This window comes from Microcaecilia unicolor, chromosome 1, assembly GCF_901765095.1.
Source record: "Microcaecilia unicolor chromosome 1, aMicUni1.1, whole genome shotgun sequence".
NCBI classification, from domain to species: domain Eukaryota; kingdom Metazoa; phylum Chordata; class Amphibia; order Gymnophiona; family Siphonopidae; genus Microcaecilia; species Microcaecilia unicolor.
The window spans coordinates 363,078,709-363,096,506 of NC_044031.1; positions in this window are offsets into that span (position 1 = coordinate 363,078,709).

The window sequence follows — 17,798 nt, forward strand, 5'->3', positions numbered from 1 at the left end:
GTTTGCACTTTATTAGAACTTTTGCTTATTCTTACCTGAGTGAGACAATTTGGAATCTGTAACATCAATTGATTCTCTTAACACTAGTGCACTCAATCACAGCTTATTTATCATTTTCATCTGAAAACATCTTTACCAGATGGAGTAATTTATTTTGTGGTACCACTCTCCTGAGATTTGGGCTCAGTCTGAAGTAACTCAGTAACCCCCCCCCCCCCCCCCCCCCCCCCCCCCACACACACACACACACCCAACTACCATTCAAAGAGTAGAACTGGGTTCAGGCCTCAGCTGAGGGTGACTACAGTTGCTATGGTTTTTTATGGCTATTCTGTTATTTTGAATCCTAATCATGGCACCATTATTGGCCCCAAATGTCCTATCTTGCACATGTATAAGCAATGTGAATTGTTTTCTACTATAAACTCCACTTAACACATCTACAACCTACTCTCTAATTTTCCAAATAGACAGTTGTTTTAAAAATATGTTACTGGTAACATTCCTAACTGTAAGGACCTGAAAATATCCATCTCCACAGCATCCTCAGATCCTCTGAAGGATCCAGTCTGACAAAAGATGTTCCATGAATGACATGGTGTTTGGACACTATGGGCCGGATTCTAAATAAGGTGCGGCAAGTAGTGTGTGTTAAATTGTGAGCATAGCCAATTAAGGTGCATTACTAAATTGAATAACGAGCCAATTAGTGATAAGAACAACCAATTATCATTACTAATAGGCAATATTTGAAATTTATATGTGCTTCATTTTAGGCATATTCTACAAATTGTAAATTGAAATGCATATAGCTGAAAATGGGACATGACCATGGGAGTATAGGTGTGTTGGGGAAATTAATCACGTTTATGCATGTTGCTATAGAATTCAGGGAAATGTGTATATATTTAGGTGTGGGCATTTACACCAGGTTTTCAGTGGCGTGAATGGCCGTGCCTAAATGTACTTGTATTCTCCCAGCTTATACAATATGCTATAAACCATGTCTTACTGTAGACATGGCTTATAGAATAGCACTACATGCATTATTCCAATACACCTACATTTTAGATGCCTTATATAGAATCCGGACTAATGTGTGGATGTTAGCCAAAGCCTGTGCCTTTTTAACCATGCCATACCACCACCAAATCCAGAACCTAAGCCCTTGAAATTTATAATAGTGTGTTTGTATGATAATAAACAATGATCAGTGTGTAAAGTCCACATTTGAAATTAGGGCTGCACATTAATCATGATTAATGCTGCGATTAACGCATTCATTAATAATTGTGATTAAAACATTTAATTGAGATTAATGATTAACTGCCCTGCCCACCCGCATGCATGCCCGCACGATTGGTCCTGTATCTCTCCCTCCCCTACTGGACCGTCAGTGGCTTTCTCTCCCCTCCCCTCCCTTTCCTATTTACGCTTTTTTTCCGTAAATCTTTGCCTCGCAGCGGCAACGATATTGAAATGCTGCCTCAACTTGCACTAGGCCTTACCCTCTGACCCATCCTGCCCTCTTCTGATACAGCTTCCTGTTTTCCGAAGGGGGCAGGATAGGTCAGAGAAGGAAAGACTCCAAAGTGTACACTAGTGTATTTATGGAAAAATACAGGAAAATTACAGGAAAAGCCAGATTTATTTTTTTCTATTTTCTTTTAAAATTAAGAAGGAAAAGACCTCATAAACACTTCTATCAATGATATTGAGGTTGAAGTTAGAATGTAGCCACTCAACATGGTATATGGTCAGAATGTAATCATAGGTCTAAAAACCTCCAAAGTTGTTTGATAGTTTCAAAAACAACCAAACTTTGAACCACTTTAATATAGACTACCAAACATGTATTATATCAAAATAGAAAAAATAGAAAACTCACACTTAACTTAGGATGCTGATTCAAATCATATGAAAAAATGGCAGCACTATCGAATCTTCAAGCAATGATAGTTGTGTGTTCATCATAGCAAGTAGTGCAACATTGTAAATCCTTCTTAGAGGTCAGCTGAGGTTCCAACGGGGATCCATTTCGCTGATGGCTTCTTCTGGAGACCTTGTCACAAATAAACCTGTCAAACAAGATAATATTAGATACCAGTTCCTCAAGCAAAACCAGTCACTTAAAAAATAGAAAAACATACTTCTATGATTTCCTAATCTAGTTCATGCTGTCAAAAGCAAAAACAAAATGGTGCCTGCTTTTAAATGAAATGCTATTACCAGGAACCAATCAGATGATGCGATCAAAATGACATCACATTTATAAACAACTATGATAAAGAATATATTTTCAATGTTACTCCATTGTTTCTTTGTTCCTTAATGTTGCTATAAAAATGCTGTCCATTGCAGATTAGTGTTTAAACCGCCTGGTTCAAGAGTACCCAGACAGTGAATCCAGTGCTGTTCTTGCCGGAGCAACAATCTATCACCCCCACAAATTTTGTATCTCACATGGGTGATGATCTAACATCTAAAAGAATCAAAAGAATGTCCATGTTGCCTGCAATGTGCCACTAAAGGTGCCCCAATTCTCATCTTGGTGACACAGGATTTGTGTTATCTTAAGCTGATAGTAAATCGGCAAGATGCTTTACCTATATAATTTATCACAAGGGCATTTCAGCGCATATACAACATGGTCAGCGTTACATGTGGTGGCACAATGTAATTTGTAAGTTTTCCCATCATTTGGATTTTTAAAATCAGTGCCTTCAATAGTTATGTTACAAAAATTACAACTAAGGCATTTCTTATGTCATGATTGAATGAATCGCTGCCCTGTTGGTAAACCTGATGGAAAATATGCCGGACTCAAGATTTCTTTTAAATTGGGATTGCTAGAATAAGCTATCCTTAGAGATTGAGTGGAAAAAATAGGATGATTATGCATTATGTCTCAATTTTTCTTTAATATTGAAGCTACTTCTTCCCCTCCCATCTTATAACATGGTACAAAGGTCTCTAAGGTATCATCATGACACACAGAAGATTGCATTGATAATAACAAGTCTCTGTTATTATATTTAGCTCTGATGTAAAAATCTCTTAAAACCTTTTTAGGATATCCAAGCAGCCAAATTTAAAGCCAGATCTTTGGCATGTCTCTTGTAGTCTTGAACATCACTACAAATCCTTCACTGGCAAGGTGCCGAAAGCAACAAATATTCCAGTACAAGAACTCTAGGTCATGTTGTGCCCATTCAAATAACGGATTAAACAAATATACAGCATCCCAGAGACAGAACATTTAATGTGCCCCAGCCCCTGCTCTTCTTTGCTATATCCCTTATCTATAAAAAGTTATTGAAACTCTCTGCATATATATCAAACTTCTCCACTAACTCCTCAAATGACATCAGTTTCTCATTTTCCCATAGCTGGACAACAAATCCCAAACCCTTCTTTTTCATGCCACCCACCACTGGTGGAAAAGTATAGCCAGTGATATAGGCACTATTAGAGGAGCAATGGAAGACAGCAGCCTGCCCCCCCCCCCCCCCCAACACACACAGACACAACCACCCAAATACCTACTGCCTATACCCCAGATGTTTATGGTATGTGCTAGAATGAGACTACCCTGGCAGTTCTGTAGGATGCAACCGCAAAAAAGGTCCAAAAATTTCCACAAAAATCCAACACAGAAAAGAAACAGGTGGAAAAAACAACTTCAAGAGATCAATCCAAGGCAAGAGGTGAGATGCTCCAGAAAAACTTTATTAAGGACCCAACACGGTCCGTGTTTCGGTTTTTAAAAAAACCTTCATCAGGGGTCTATAACATAACAACAAAAGAACAGAAAAACAAAACACATATATAATAAAATGAGAAATGAATGGAAACAAATTAAATCGAATGTATTACAACAAATTTCAATATAATATAAAGATTGAAAAATATAACAAAATATTAAAAATATTAAAAATTATTAGAATATTAAAAATATTTAAAAATATTAGTTATGCCTAATATAGATTAAATTTTCTGACATATAATCTGATATATTACCAAAAACAATACTATTACTATACCATCAGACAAACAACCAAGTAGGTAAAAGATAAAAGGTAAATAGACTCTATGTAATTTAATTGGCAGTATAGGGATCTATTTCCAGTAAAATCCAATAGAACAATACATAGTTGTGCATGATATGTGGTGAATTACTTTCAATAGGAAAGGTGATAATAGTTACCATGTTTCAAATAGTAACATATTAAACAAATGACAAAACATCAATAGCAGAAAATTTCTTAATCCATACATATAAAATAGTAATAAAAATAGTAATAAAAATGAATATACAAATAAAGGTAAGATTAGACATGAAATAAAATTAAACATACCAATCAGTAGTTGCACAGAGGATATACTGACAGACAATGGAGCTCATAAAATGTGGTCTCTATTAAAATTGTATAAATGAGAAAATTATTAAATATTGAAAAGATAATAAATAATTAATAAACGAATTATATCAAAACGTATAACGACCAATATCATAAGGGTACAAATAGTTATTACTCAAAAAACTTATTAAATATTAAATTTTCAATAACAGCACAGCATAAAATTTAGAAGAGTCATATTTAATAGGAGATGCATGGTTTAAAATAAGTGGTGAATCTTACATCTATACAAAATCGTAAGATAGAAATCAAATGATAGAGAATGTTTTAGAAAATTTTTTAGAAAATTTTTAGAAAATTTTTGTGTATCCAAGTATCTATATAGAAATACATATAAATAAAAATAGATAATTGATTTTAGGCTTTACAAAATTTATCAAGAGCCTAGCCATCAGAAAAAACAACAGAACGAAACAAAACAAAAACCGGCCTTCAGATAGGGAAAGGAAAGGGAGTATACATACCATAAAAGACGCTAGAAAAAAGGGGGGAACATGTAAACATGAGTAATGGTATATCTTATATTCCAAAATGTACGAGCATATAGGGTATAAATGAATGTATGAATATATATATATCTCTATATATATGTGCGCATATCCTTAACGATAGGAGCGCCTGAGGTACTAGTAAAAATAAGGTGGTAGCGCGTATAATAGTCAAATTAATCAAAAAATATTGAAAAATGTATATATTGCTAATACTGTGTCATTAAAAACAATGGCGCCGTGTGAAATATAAATAAATATAAATATATATATCTCTGAGTAAAAACGACGTAGGGACTGACAGAAATAAATGACTGAATGAAAACTAACTAGAAATATATCTATAAAACCATATCGGGCAATCGTGATAAGCTAAATAAGATCAGAAAGTGTTGTCTCGTACCGACAAATTCAATATGGAATAATATCAAAAATGGCGTCAAAATACAATCGATCTCAATAGCGCTGTGGTGAAACGTGGAATCCATTCATAGGATACATCAAATTTCAAAATAAAGATTGACTTATATACTAACTAGTAGAATGCCAGTGACAGTTATATCAGCTGGTAAATGAAGCAGAAGCCAGCCGTCAGAAGGGGAAGGGGGGGGGGGGGGGGGAAGGGAATATACATACACATACCACAAAAAACGCTAGGGAAAAAGAACGCTAGGGAAAAAGACTGCATTCAAATATAAGTGATAGTATATCTTATGTTCCAAAATATACTGGCGTGTAGGGTATGAATAAATATATGGATGTATGTATATATATATATATGTGCACACCTCCTTAACGATAAAAGCGCCTAAGATCCTAACAAAGAGAGGGTGGTGGCGCAAATATTAGTCAAATAAATCAAAAAGAATTGGAAAAATATATATATTGCTAATAATGTGTCAGGCAGTCATAACAGTTTGGTAAAAAAAATTTTAAAAACAATGACGCTGGGATATACCCAATACTAATATGTAAAATGTGAATAAATATAATTATATATATCTCCCTAACAGAAAACGCCGAAGGTACTAACAGAGATAAATAGCTAAATAAAAACTAACTAAAAATGTATCAATAATGCCATATCAGGCATTCGTGATAAGCTAAGACAAATCAAAAAAAAGGAAAACTACCTTACCTTGAATGAATTAGGAATGGTTGCCTCGTACTGACAAATTCAATATGAGATAGTGTCGAAAAAAAGCGCCAAAATACAATCGATCTAAATAGCGCTGTGGTGAATCGTGGAATCCATTGATAGGATACATCAAATTACAAAATGAAGATTGACATATATACTAACTAGTAGAATACCGGTGACGGTTATATCAGCTGGTGAGTGAAATAGATCAGATTACTGAGTAATAAAAACATCGCACAATAATTTAAAAGGACCAATTGACTGAAGTTAATATGACTTGGATAAAATTAATAAAAATGCTATGTCCTAATTATATCAACCAATTATATAAAAAGACATTGAGTAAAATGCTCACAGGTCATAGAAATTAAGACAACCAATTGGAAAAAATTAATCCGACTTCAAAACACTCACCAAAAAATATATGTTTCAGAGGTAGCGATAAATCAAATAATTAAAAAATTATTAAAATGATATAACAGCCCAATATTTGATCTAATGTTTAATCAACCGGTACTTCATTTGATAAATTAAATAAAAGTAATATATAAATATCGAAGCTAATGACCGGCAGAAGATAACACCCGTGAGCTGACTGTTTATATGAAATCTTACAAAAGAGTTTTAAATAAATGACTGGTATATAGTGAAAGAGTCGTTGAAAGACATAAAAAACGTTCAGATTGATAAATAGACTAAAACGTATTATATTACATTAAATGTCTTTCTCAATTGGAAAAGTAAATATAAAAGCTATTAAGGACAAGTGAAGAAAAAATAAATGAAAAATAAAAATGAAAAAAGTGAAATAAAAATAAAAATAATGATAATGAGGTGATGCTAGGATTGCCATCTCACTCAAAATTAAAAGTATATTTTGAAAAATATTTTAATACCTAAAACTATAATATGATTACATTATAGGATAAAATAATTTAATAGGAAATAATTATTTTTAAAGAAAAAGGTTTATACTCCATATAAGTATTTAGATACGCATAAACAAAAATAACTAGTCCATCCTAATATAAAAATGTTTTAAAAGATATTTGGATACACATAGAACGAAATTGCTACTATAAAATGATGCTAGTAAAAATGATGTCAATAAAAATAATAGAAAATCGATACTGGTCGTTCCGTAAAGATATGGATAATACTACAAATGTAAAGATGTGTATATATATATACCGTCTCAAGACTAAAAACATTTTTAAAATGGAATAGCAGAGAAATTTCTCAGAGAAAATGTAAATATTCAATTTCTTTATTGAGACCTTTTGGGGCTACACATTCGGCTTGGTATATTGCACGTTGTTCTGCTCTTAGCAATGCCTGATCAATATTTCCCCCACGAGGATTTGGTTTAATGAGTCGTAACACAAAAAATTTTAAATCATCAGTGCTGTGTTCAGCATCAATCCAGTGTTCAACTAATGGAGCTGATTTGATCTGCCTTCTGATGCAGCTACGGTGTTCAATAATGCGAGTTTTTATTTTCCTTTTAGTCTTGCCAATATAAATCAGATTGCAAGGACATAAAATTACATAAATAACATTCTCAGAATTACAGTCGCTATCAAATCTCAGCTCATATTTTTTACCTGTGGTGGGGTGTATAAATGAATCTAACTGAAGAGAGTGGGCACACACTGTACAAGAATTACACGGTCTGTGTCCACCAAATTTTTGAGTCACGTTATCTCTAATCATTGGAAGAAAGGATGGAACTAAATGATTTCTTAAATTAGGATTTCTTGAGAGAGCGAAAATTGGAACAATCTCTTTAAAACATGGATGTATCTGAACGATATGCCAGTGTCTTAAAATGATTTTCTTAAAAGAATCTAAGAGCACAGACTAAATTTGGAGTGGAGTGAGATTTGACACCAGTATTTAACAGTTCTTCTCTAGTTCTCATACCAGCCTTTTTAAACCCTTCTGTAATACATCTGCTCGGATAACCTCGTTGTCTAAATCTATTCTTTAGATCTCTAGAATGTTTATAGTAGTCATCTACATCAGCACATATTCTCTTCAATCTTAAAAATTGGCAAAATGGTAGATTATCTTTTAGTGCTCTATTGTGATAGCTTGAATAATGTAGATAGCAGTTTTTATCAGTAGGTTTTCTGTATAACGAAGTGGTTAGCCTATGTGTGTCCTTTTTAATTTTGATGTCTAGAAAAGGAATGCTGTCTGTGTCAAACTGCATTTTGAATTTCAAATTAGGATCACATGTATTGATCCATTCATAAAATTGCTGCAATAAACCACTGTCACCCTTCCATAGTATAAAAATATCATCTATGTATCTCTTGTACATTTTAACATGCTGTTTATATGGGTGATCTAATAGGAATAAATCTTCAAATTTGGCCATGTAAAGATTGGCTATGTCGGGGGCCATGGACGCCCCCATAGCTGTGCCTTTGATTTGTAAGTAAAAATTGCCATTAAAGTAAAAATAATTTTTTGTTAAAGCCAGTGTAGCCAAGGCTAGAATAAGCCTGTTAGGAATCCGTATGTCTGTTTGCCTGTCATGTAAGGTTTCTTCAATAACAATTAATGCTTCCAACTGAGGTATGTTAGTGTACAGTGATTCAACATCAAGGGTGACTAGTAGTAAATTTTCTAAGTCACCACTATATTCTTCCAACATATTAATGAAGTGGGATGAGTCACGTACATATGATTTAATTTTGGGAATGTATGGTCTAAGAAAATAATCCGTGAATATAGAAAGGGGTTCCAAAACCGAACTATTTGCTGAAATGATAGGCCTACCTGGTGGATCAGTCATAGATTTGTGTATCTTAGGTAGGATATAAATTGTTGGAACAACAGGGTGTTCAGTAATCAAAAATTGTTTTTCTTTTAGTGTTAAAAAGCCCATGTTGTGTGCATAATCAACAATTGCAATTATTTCATTTTTTAGAGTATCTGTAGGGTCATCACCAAGAGGCACATAAAAGGTAGTATCACCTAATTGTCTCATTACTTCTTGTATATAAGATGTTCGATCTAAAATCACAATGCCTCCACCCTTATCAGCTGGTTTTATAACAATATTTGTATTCAATGATAGGGAACGCAATGCTTGATTCTCATCTTTTGTGAGATTATAAAAAGGGCGTCTTTTAGTGCTCTTTTCTAATGTTGAGATGTCCCTAAGAACAACATCATAAAATGTTTTAATAGCAGGGTCACAAAGTCCAGGAGGAACCCATTTGGAATTCTTTTTCACGACTGATGGATCAGTTTGAGTAGATTCAGTGGATGAAAAAAATTTTTTAATCTGTAATTTCCTCTGAAACTTAAAAAGATCTATACGCGTCTGAAATTCGTCATAAGTGGAAGTGGGAGAGAATGAAAGACCTTTTTGTAAAACTGCAATTTCTGTATCTTTAAGAACATAGTTTGATAAATTAAATATAGGTATTTCATCTACCAGGGTCGGTAATTCTGCCTCTCTCCTCTTCCTCTGTTTCTTCCTCTTCCGCGTCCTCTTCCCCGAAATTGATATCCTTGTTGAAATCGATCTACATTCCTGGCAGAATCCAGTCTTTGTGGACGTGGGTTGTTCTGTTGCCAGAGATGTTCTAAAAAATTGGACGTGACTACATTACGTGGTTTGGGGCTGTAAAGAGGAGAGGTAAAAATTTCATCATCCGACATACTTCTTATTCTTTTCCTACCACGTTCTCGATTGGTGGAAGGACTATTAGAATGACGGCTGGCTTCTGCTTCATTTACCAGCTGATATAACTGTCACTGGCATTCTACTAGTTAGTATATAAGTCAATCTTTATTTTGAAATTTGATGTATCCTATGAATGGATTCCACGTTTCACCACAGCGCTATTGAGATCGATTGTATTTTGACGCCATTTTTGATATTATTCCATATTGAATTTGTCGGTACGAGACAACACTTTCTGATCTTATTTAGCTTATCACGATTGCCCGATATGGTTTTATAGATATATTTCTAGTTAGTTTTCATTCAGTCATTTATTTCTGTCAGTCCCTACGTCGTTTTTACTCAGAGATATATATATTTATATTTATTTATATTTCACACGGCGCCATTGTTTTTAATGACACAGTATTAGCAATATATACATTTTTCAATATTTTTTGATTAATTTGACTATTATACGCGCTACCACCTTATTTTTACTAGTACCTCAGGCGCTCCTATCGTTAAGGATATGCGCACATATATATAGAGATATATATATATTCATACATTCATTTATACCCTATATGCTCGTACATTTTGGAATATAAGATATACCATTACTCATGTTTACATGTTCCCCCCTTTTTTCTAGCATCTTTTATGGTATGTATACTCCCTTTCCTTTCCCTATCTGACGGCCGGTTTTTGTTTTGTTTCGTTCTGTTGTTTTTTCTGATGGCTAGGCTCTTGATAAATTTTGTAAAGCCTAAAATCAATTATCTATTTTTATTTATATGTATTTCTATATAGATACTTGGATACACAAAAATTTTCTAAAAATTTTCTAAAAAATTTTCTAAAACATTCTCTATCATTTGATTTCTATCTTACGATTTTGTATAGATGTAAGATTCACCACTTATTTTAAACCATGCATCTCCTATTAAATATGACTCTTCTAAATTTTATGCTGTGCTGTTATTGAAAATTTAATATTTAATAAGTTTTTTGAGTAATAACTATTTGTACCCTTATGATATTGGTCGTTATACATTTTGATATAATTCGTTTATTAATTATTTATTATCTTTTCAATATTTAATAATTTTCTCATTTATACAATTTTAATAGAGACCACATTTTATGAGCTCCATTGTCTGTCAGTATATCCTCTGTGCAACTACTGATTGGTATGTTTAATTTTATTTCATGTCTAATCTTACCTTTATTTGTATATTCATTTTTATTACTATTTTTATTACTATTTTATATGTATGGATTAAGAAATTTTCTGCTATTGATGTTTTGTCATTTGTTTAATATGTTACTATTTGAAACATGGTAACTATTATCACCTTTCCTATTGAAAGTAATTCACCACATATCATGCACAACTATGTATTGTTCTATTGGATTTTACTGGAAATAGATCCCTATACTGCCAATTAAATTACATAGAGTCTATTTACCTTTTATCTTTTACCTACTTGGTTGTTTGTCTGATGGTATAGTAATAGTATTGTTTTTGGTAATATATCAGATTATATGTCAGAAAATTTAATCTATATTAGGCATAACTAATATTTTTAAATATTTTTAATATTCTAATAATTTTTAATATTTTTAATATTTTGTTATATTTTTCAATCTTTATATTATATTGAAATTTGTTGTAATACATTCGATTTAATTTGTTTCCATTCATTTCTCATTTTATTATATATGTGTTTTGTTTTTCTGTTCTTTTGTTGTTATGTTATAGACCCCTGATGAAGGTTTTTTTAAAAACCGAAACACGGACCGTGTTGGGTCCTTAATAAAGTTTTTCTGGAGCATCTCACCTCTTGCCTTGGATTGATCTCTTGAAGTTGTTTTTTCCACCTGTTTCTTTTCTGAGTTCTGTAGGATGCACCACAGGGTTGAGTTAGCAGTTAGCAAATCCCCAAGATCCAGAGTCTCTGCTTGATACTTTTCTAGCTCCAGCCATTTCTCCCCTACCTCTAATTCCTAACCACAATTTTAAAAAAGAAATGATGGCAACAGAGTCATATACTTACAAATTAGGCAGCATCATTCCCCCTCCCCCCCCCCCCCCCACCCACCACATCATCCTCCCCAGAACGATATAGAAGATTAGCCCTAATTCATGTCAGATTTAGCTCGTGCAAACATTAAGCTCAACACAAGGCACATAGTACCATAGAGGGGCATTTTCGAAAGGTCATCCAAGTCTGAATGAGGAAGCCCTCACAAAGTCGTTCAAAATCAGGTAGGTATAATGGAAAAATAGTATGGACGTCCTTAGACATTCCATTATCGCAGTTGAAAATGCCCAAATCAGGGATGCCAAAGTATAGGAAAAATACTGCAAAGACGTCCTTAATACAGTAACAAGGACACGTTTCTCACAGAACTGCCGATGGATGTCCATCTTACTAGGCCGACCTAAGGATGGCGGCCCTATAACAGGGACATCCTTCGGCAGTTCTATGAGAAACACGTCCTTGTTACTGTACTTCTCAATGTTCCTTATATTTCCCCGTACCTGGATGTCCACAACTACATGCACTGTACTTCCGAACATGCAGCTATGGGAAATATAAGGAACATACATATTTTATTGTGTATATATGAAGTTCGCACACTTGATAATGAGCCATATAAGGAAGGCTCCGCACGTGTCAATACGTACTCATCCAGATAAGGCCCCGCACGCATGATGACGATCCATGAACGTCCATGCAGGACGGCCGTCCATGTGTGGAGCCATTATGTATGCCAGGACGTGCATGTACTGACCCGTCCATATATGGGATAGTCATCCATATATGGGCCTGTGCATGTAAGGACGTCCATCATGCATGGACATCCATATAAGGCGATGCACGCTTTCCAATGGTTATTCACTGAGAAACATGTCTCTCAGACACGAACCTAATTACAGCGAAGCTGAAACTGTATACTTGGTGCAGCTGTGCATCAAGCACAGATGAATCCTGTTCAGGCACCACCACCACCTGCCCCCAGGACTCTCTCCATCAAAGCCTGGGGTGAGATAAGGGACAGGTTGGAGAGGTAAGTGTTTGTTCCCTCCCCTCCTGGGCTATCAGAGCCCCCTCCTGTAGCTACACGTATAAGAGCTCCCTCAGCAGCGTAAGCACAAACAGTAGTCTGCATTCAAGGCCAGGAATACCTTTGCCACCTTTTGGGGGCTGTATAGGAGCTCCCCTCCAGAACGGTCCAGACATCGGAACCTGTTCTTAAGTTGTCCGAAGGTGCGCTCGATGATGCCACGGGTGGTCCGATGTCTACTGTTGTAGTTCTCCTCTGACCCTGTTTGTGGGTGCACTATGGGGGTCATGAGCCAACTCCGCTGTGGGTAGCCTCTGTCACCTGTGAGGAGAAGCAGGATGAGAAATATGAGTGTGTATTGTTTGGAGCGGGTACCTTGTGCAGGTGTGGGGGAGAATAGTGGGTTGTGGAGTAGCTAGAGGGAGACAGTGCTGAGGGCTGCCTGTTGGAGGAGGTATAGTTTGGGCAGATCCATGCTGCACTTACCCAGGCGCTATCCGCTAGTGATCTCCCCTCGGTCAAACCTGCGGAAGATTCCTGAGTGCTGCAATATATAGGCATCATGGATGGAACCTGGGTATCGGGCACACACATCTAGAATCTCCCCCTGGGCGTCACACACACCTTGCATATTCATGGAGTGGAATGCTTTCCTGTTCCTATAAGTGGCCTTTCATGCCCGGAGGGGGGGGGGGGGTCTGAGTGCGACATGTGTGCAGTCAATGGCGCCTATGACCGAAGGGAAGCGAGCTATGGCGTTGAAGTCAGCCATGTTGCTCTGCAGGGCCTGAGGGGTGGTGGGGAAGGTGATGTACTCAGAGGTGTGGGTTAGGAAAGCATCAAGGAACTGGTGAGGCAGTTAGAAATGGAAGGCTGGGTGAGACCCGTGTTCACAGCTAGGACAGACTGGAAACTCCCAGTGGCCAGAAAAGATGAAGAAGCAGTGATCTTTAGCTGCACAGGGATAGGGTTGTTCCTACGGGTCCTAGGCTGCAGGAGGGGTTGGAGCTCCTCACAAAGGTGCTGAATGCCGGCCCTATCAAAGCGGTACCTAGTGAGACACTGCAGGTCAGTGAGGTCTAGGAAACTGCTATGAGGCCTGAAAACTCTGGGGCATGAGTACCTTCTGTGGTGCCTCCCCTCTTCCTCCAACATGTAAGCCACCTATGCATTTTGTGCCTCCATTTGCCCACACTAGAGGTGCAATGCAGTGCCACCAGTGCTCACCTCTCCCTACCAACTTGGTGAAACACAGCAGCAGCAAACAGAAGCTGACACTCACTCTCCCACCACCGACACACACCCACTACAAACTCTCCTGCCACACCCTCTAACCACTCACTCACTATCCAAGCAGCAGACAGTCTTCACAAACATGCTGCAGCAGTACACAGGACAAAGAGACAAACAGAGACTACAAACAGGTAAGGGAATGAAATATGAACTTGGGGACAGTAAATGGAGAGGGAGAGGGGATGGGGGAGATAGAGGAAGGAGTAGTGGTGTCTGGGTTTGGGGGGCTAGAAGGGGTAGGGAAAGCTGAAAAAGTAAAACACAAATGAGGCAGGTGAGGGTGAAAACGTTCCGACTACGGTACACAGACAAAGGTAATAGGTACTCAACAAACTCTCAGCTTTCTCTGCAACAACGATTCAGCTTTCTGTCCCAACAACGTCCTCGCCACTCTCCAACTGCACAAAATCGCTAATGGGTCTAAAGACGACTTCCCCCTTACTCTGGTTGCTTTTATTTCAAGTCTAATTAAGAACGCCCATGATCCAACCCATGCAAAACCATTTCGCAAGCTGTTATACGCTGGGTGCACACATCATGTAACAACGCTCATAACACGCCCCTAACACACCCCCAGTGGGGACGACCATTGATGGGCGTCCTAGCGCTGAGGACGCCCTTACGGCCCGGTTTTGATTATTGGATTTGGGCAACCTTATTTCACGGGGACGCTCATGTGCCCTTTGTGTCGGTTTTTGGGCGCCCTTTTCTTTCGAAAATGAGCCAGACCTGAACGGTCCATCCAGTCTGCCCAACAAGATAAACTCATTTTACATGGTATGTAATACATTGTATGTATATCTGAGTTTGATTTGTTCCTGCCTTTCTCAGGGCAAAGACCATAGAAGTCCGCCCTGCATCGGTTTTATTCTCCAAATACCGGCGTCGCCACCCAATGTCCGCTAAGATTCTATAGATCCGTTCCTTCTAAACAGGATTCCTTTGTGTTTATCCCACGCAAGTTTGAATTCCATTACTGTTTTCATCTCCACCACCTCCCATGGGAGGTCATTCCATGTATCCACCACCCTCTCCGTGAAAAAATACTTCCTGAGATTACTCCTGAGTCTGCCCCCCTGCAACCTCAATTCATGTCCTCTAGTACTACCACCTTCTCGTCTCCGGAAAAGTTTCATATGTGGATTAATACCTTTCAAATATTTGAACGTCTGTATCATGTCACCCCTGTTTCTCCTTTCCTCCAAGGTATACATGTTCAGGTCAGCAAGTCTCTCTTCATACAGTTTTCACACAAATCCCATACCATTTCCGTATCTTTTCTTTGCACCGCTTCCAGTCTTTTTACATCTTTAGCCACATACGGCCTCCAAAACTGAACACAATACTTCAAGAAGTACATGGAAGAAGTACAACAGCTTTGATAAAATGTTCATTTTAAGCATACTTATCCTTTCAGCCCATGTTCAAATCCTTAATCTCCTGCATGATTCAAGAATAATTACTTTGGAAAAAATCTTGCAGACAAGATACTATATCTTTAATCTTCAAATATGTAAACCTAGTACCAGTTAATAGAAACTGTGACAAGAGAGCTGGGTTACAGCTGGGCCCTACTGGAAATAAGTTAGGTTTAGTAGTGTTAACCCTGTAGCCTGACACCAGGCTAAATTTCTCTAGAATCTTCATCAAGACCTCAGCTGACTTTCTATGGTTCCTTAAAAACAAAACAAAAACAAACATTATCCAAATAAAGTTACACTTTGTGCATCGACTCTATAAAAGTTAAACCAGCCAAGTCTAAAGTCTTCCTCATATGCTGTGCAAATAGTACAATAACCAAATCAAACAGCAAAGGTGAACAAGGATTTGGAATGAGAAAGACTCTGGCTGTACTTTATACAGATGTTTATGTGGTGAAATTTTATCTGTTCCTATTCTGTTCTATTGGAGTCTTGTATACCGCCCGTTTTTTTAAAAAAGGATTCACGGCAGTTCACATATCAGGCGAGCTCTACAATAGAAAGAAGTAACATTTCAAAAGAAAACCATTTAATAATAGAAAGGAATCAATTCAAGAAAAGAACAGACAAATGTCAGCCAGATTCAACTATTAACCAAACAGATGAGTCTTTGAGACTTTCCAGAAGGAAAGGTAAGAAGGCAAATGTCTTAAATCTGATGGTAACATATTCCAAATTCTTATCCAAGAAAGAGGAAAAGAGTTTTCATTAATAGTTTTAAAACAAACATTCTTCAGAGAGATAAACCCTAATTTCAGAGTTCTCACAAAACTCAAAGTTCTACTTAAAGTTGGAATAACAAGCAGTTCCCCTAACCCTTCTAAATTTAATGCAAAGATTGATTTATAAGTTAAACAAATAATTTTAAAATGTATACACTGTTGTGTTGGCAACCAATGTAGGTCAACCGTAGCAGATGACACGCTATCAAAGTGGCCCAAACCATAGCAGCTGACACGCTATCAAAGCGGCCCAATCCGCAAACCAACCTAACTATTCTGCAGCAACTGTAAGCAATTTAGGGCATCTTTTACTAAGTTGCACTCACGTTTTTAGCGCACGCTAAAATTGTGGGCACGCTAAACGTTAGAGACACCCATAGGAATGCATTGGCGTCTCTAACGTTTAGCGAGCTTACGATTTTAGCACATGCCAAAAACGTGAGTGTGCATTAGCAAAAGACACTCAAAATCTGTAAATATGAGTTACAATAATCTAATTGAGGCAATAAAATATCCTGGGCTAAGATCTTAAAATCCTCCTGGCACAAATATGATCTAATCGCCCTCAATTGCCTAAGCTTATAGAAAACTTTTTTGTTCAGAGCATTTATTTGTTTATCAAAACATAAACCTGAATATAAGATTATACCTAATACCCTTGAATGGTTCTCTTTATTTACAGGGATTATGCTAACATCCCCAAACCAAAGAATCTTTATTTTTTGTTTAATCAGATTCAAAAAATGGTTTCTAACCCGGCCTTCTATTATAGAAATATAGCATCTAATTGAATTTAAGGTATCTTCAAAACTATCCAATACTGGGCATAAAAGAAAAATATAATCTACATAAGATAACACAGAAAGCCCACTAGCTGAAAGATGATTACCCAAACAACTCAAATATGTATTAAATAAAGAAGGTAAGAGTTGATAGCCTTGAGGCACCCCACATCCAGGGTTCCAACTGGAGGATTTATAACATCTACCCTTAACACCTTAAGATCTAAGTTTCACAAACAATTCAGACCACCCCAGTGCTTTCCTGGTAACACCTATCTCATTTAACTGAAAAAGAAGAATTGAACGATTTATAGCATTGAAAGCTGCCGATACGTCAAACTACAATAGTATAACCTGTTGACCTCTACTCAAAAAACTATCTGACTTTAGTAGTAAAAACAATAAGCAATGTTTTTGTACTGTGTTCAGACCTAAACCCGTTGAGTCCTGTGTAATAAATTGAAATTTTCTAAAAAGTTCTGAAGCTGTTCATTTACCACAAATTCTAAAAGCTTAGCCATCTATGGTATACTTCCTATTAGTACACTGTTTTGAGGGAAATGGATAAATCCTGAAATGGTCCTGATATCTTGAAATAGTTTGTATTTGTGCAATTATTCTTGAAATACACATTTTTGTAAGGAGCATTGACACATTTTGGGTAGATCTTAGCATATAATGAGAAATAAAACTAGACAACACTGAAGTTTTTC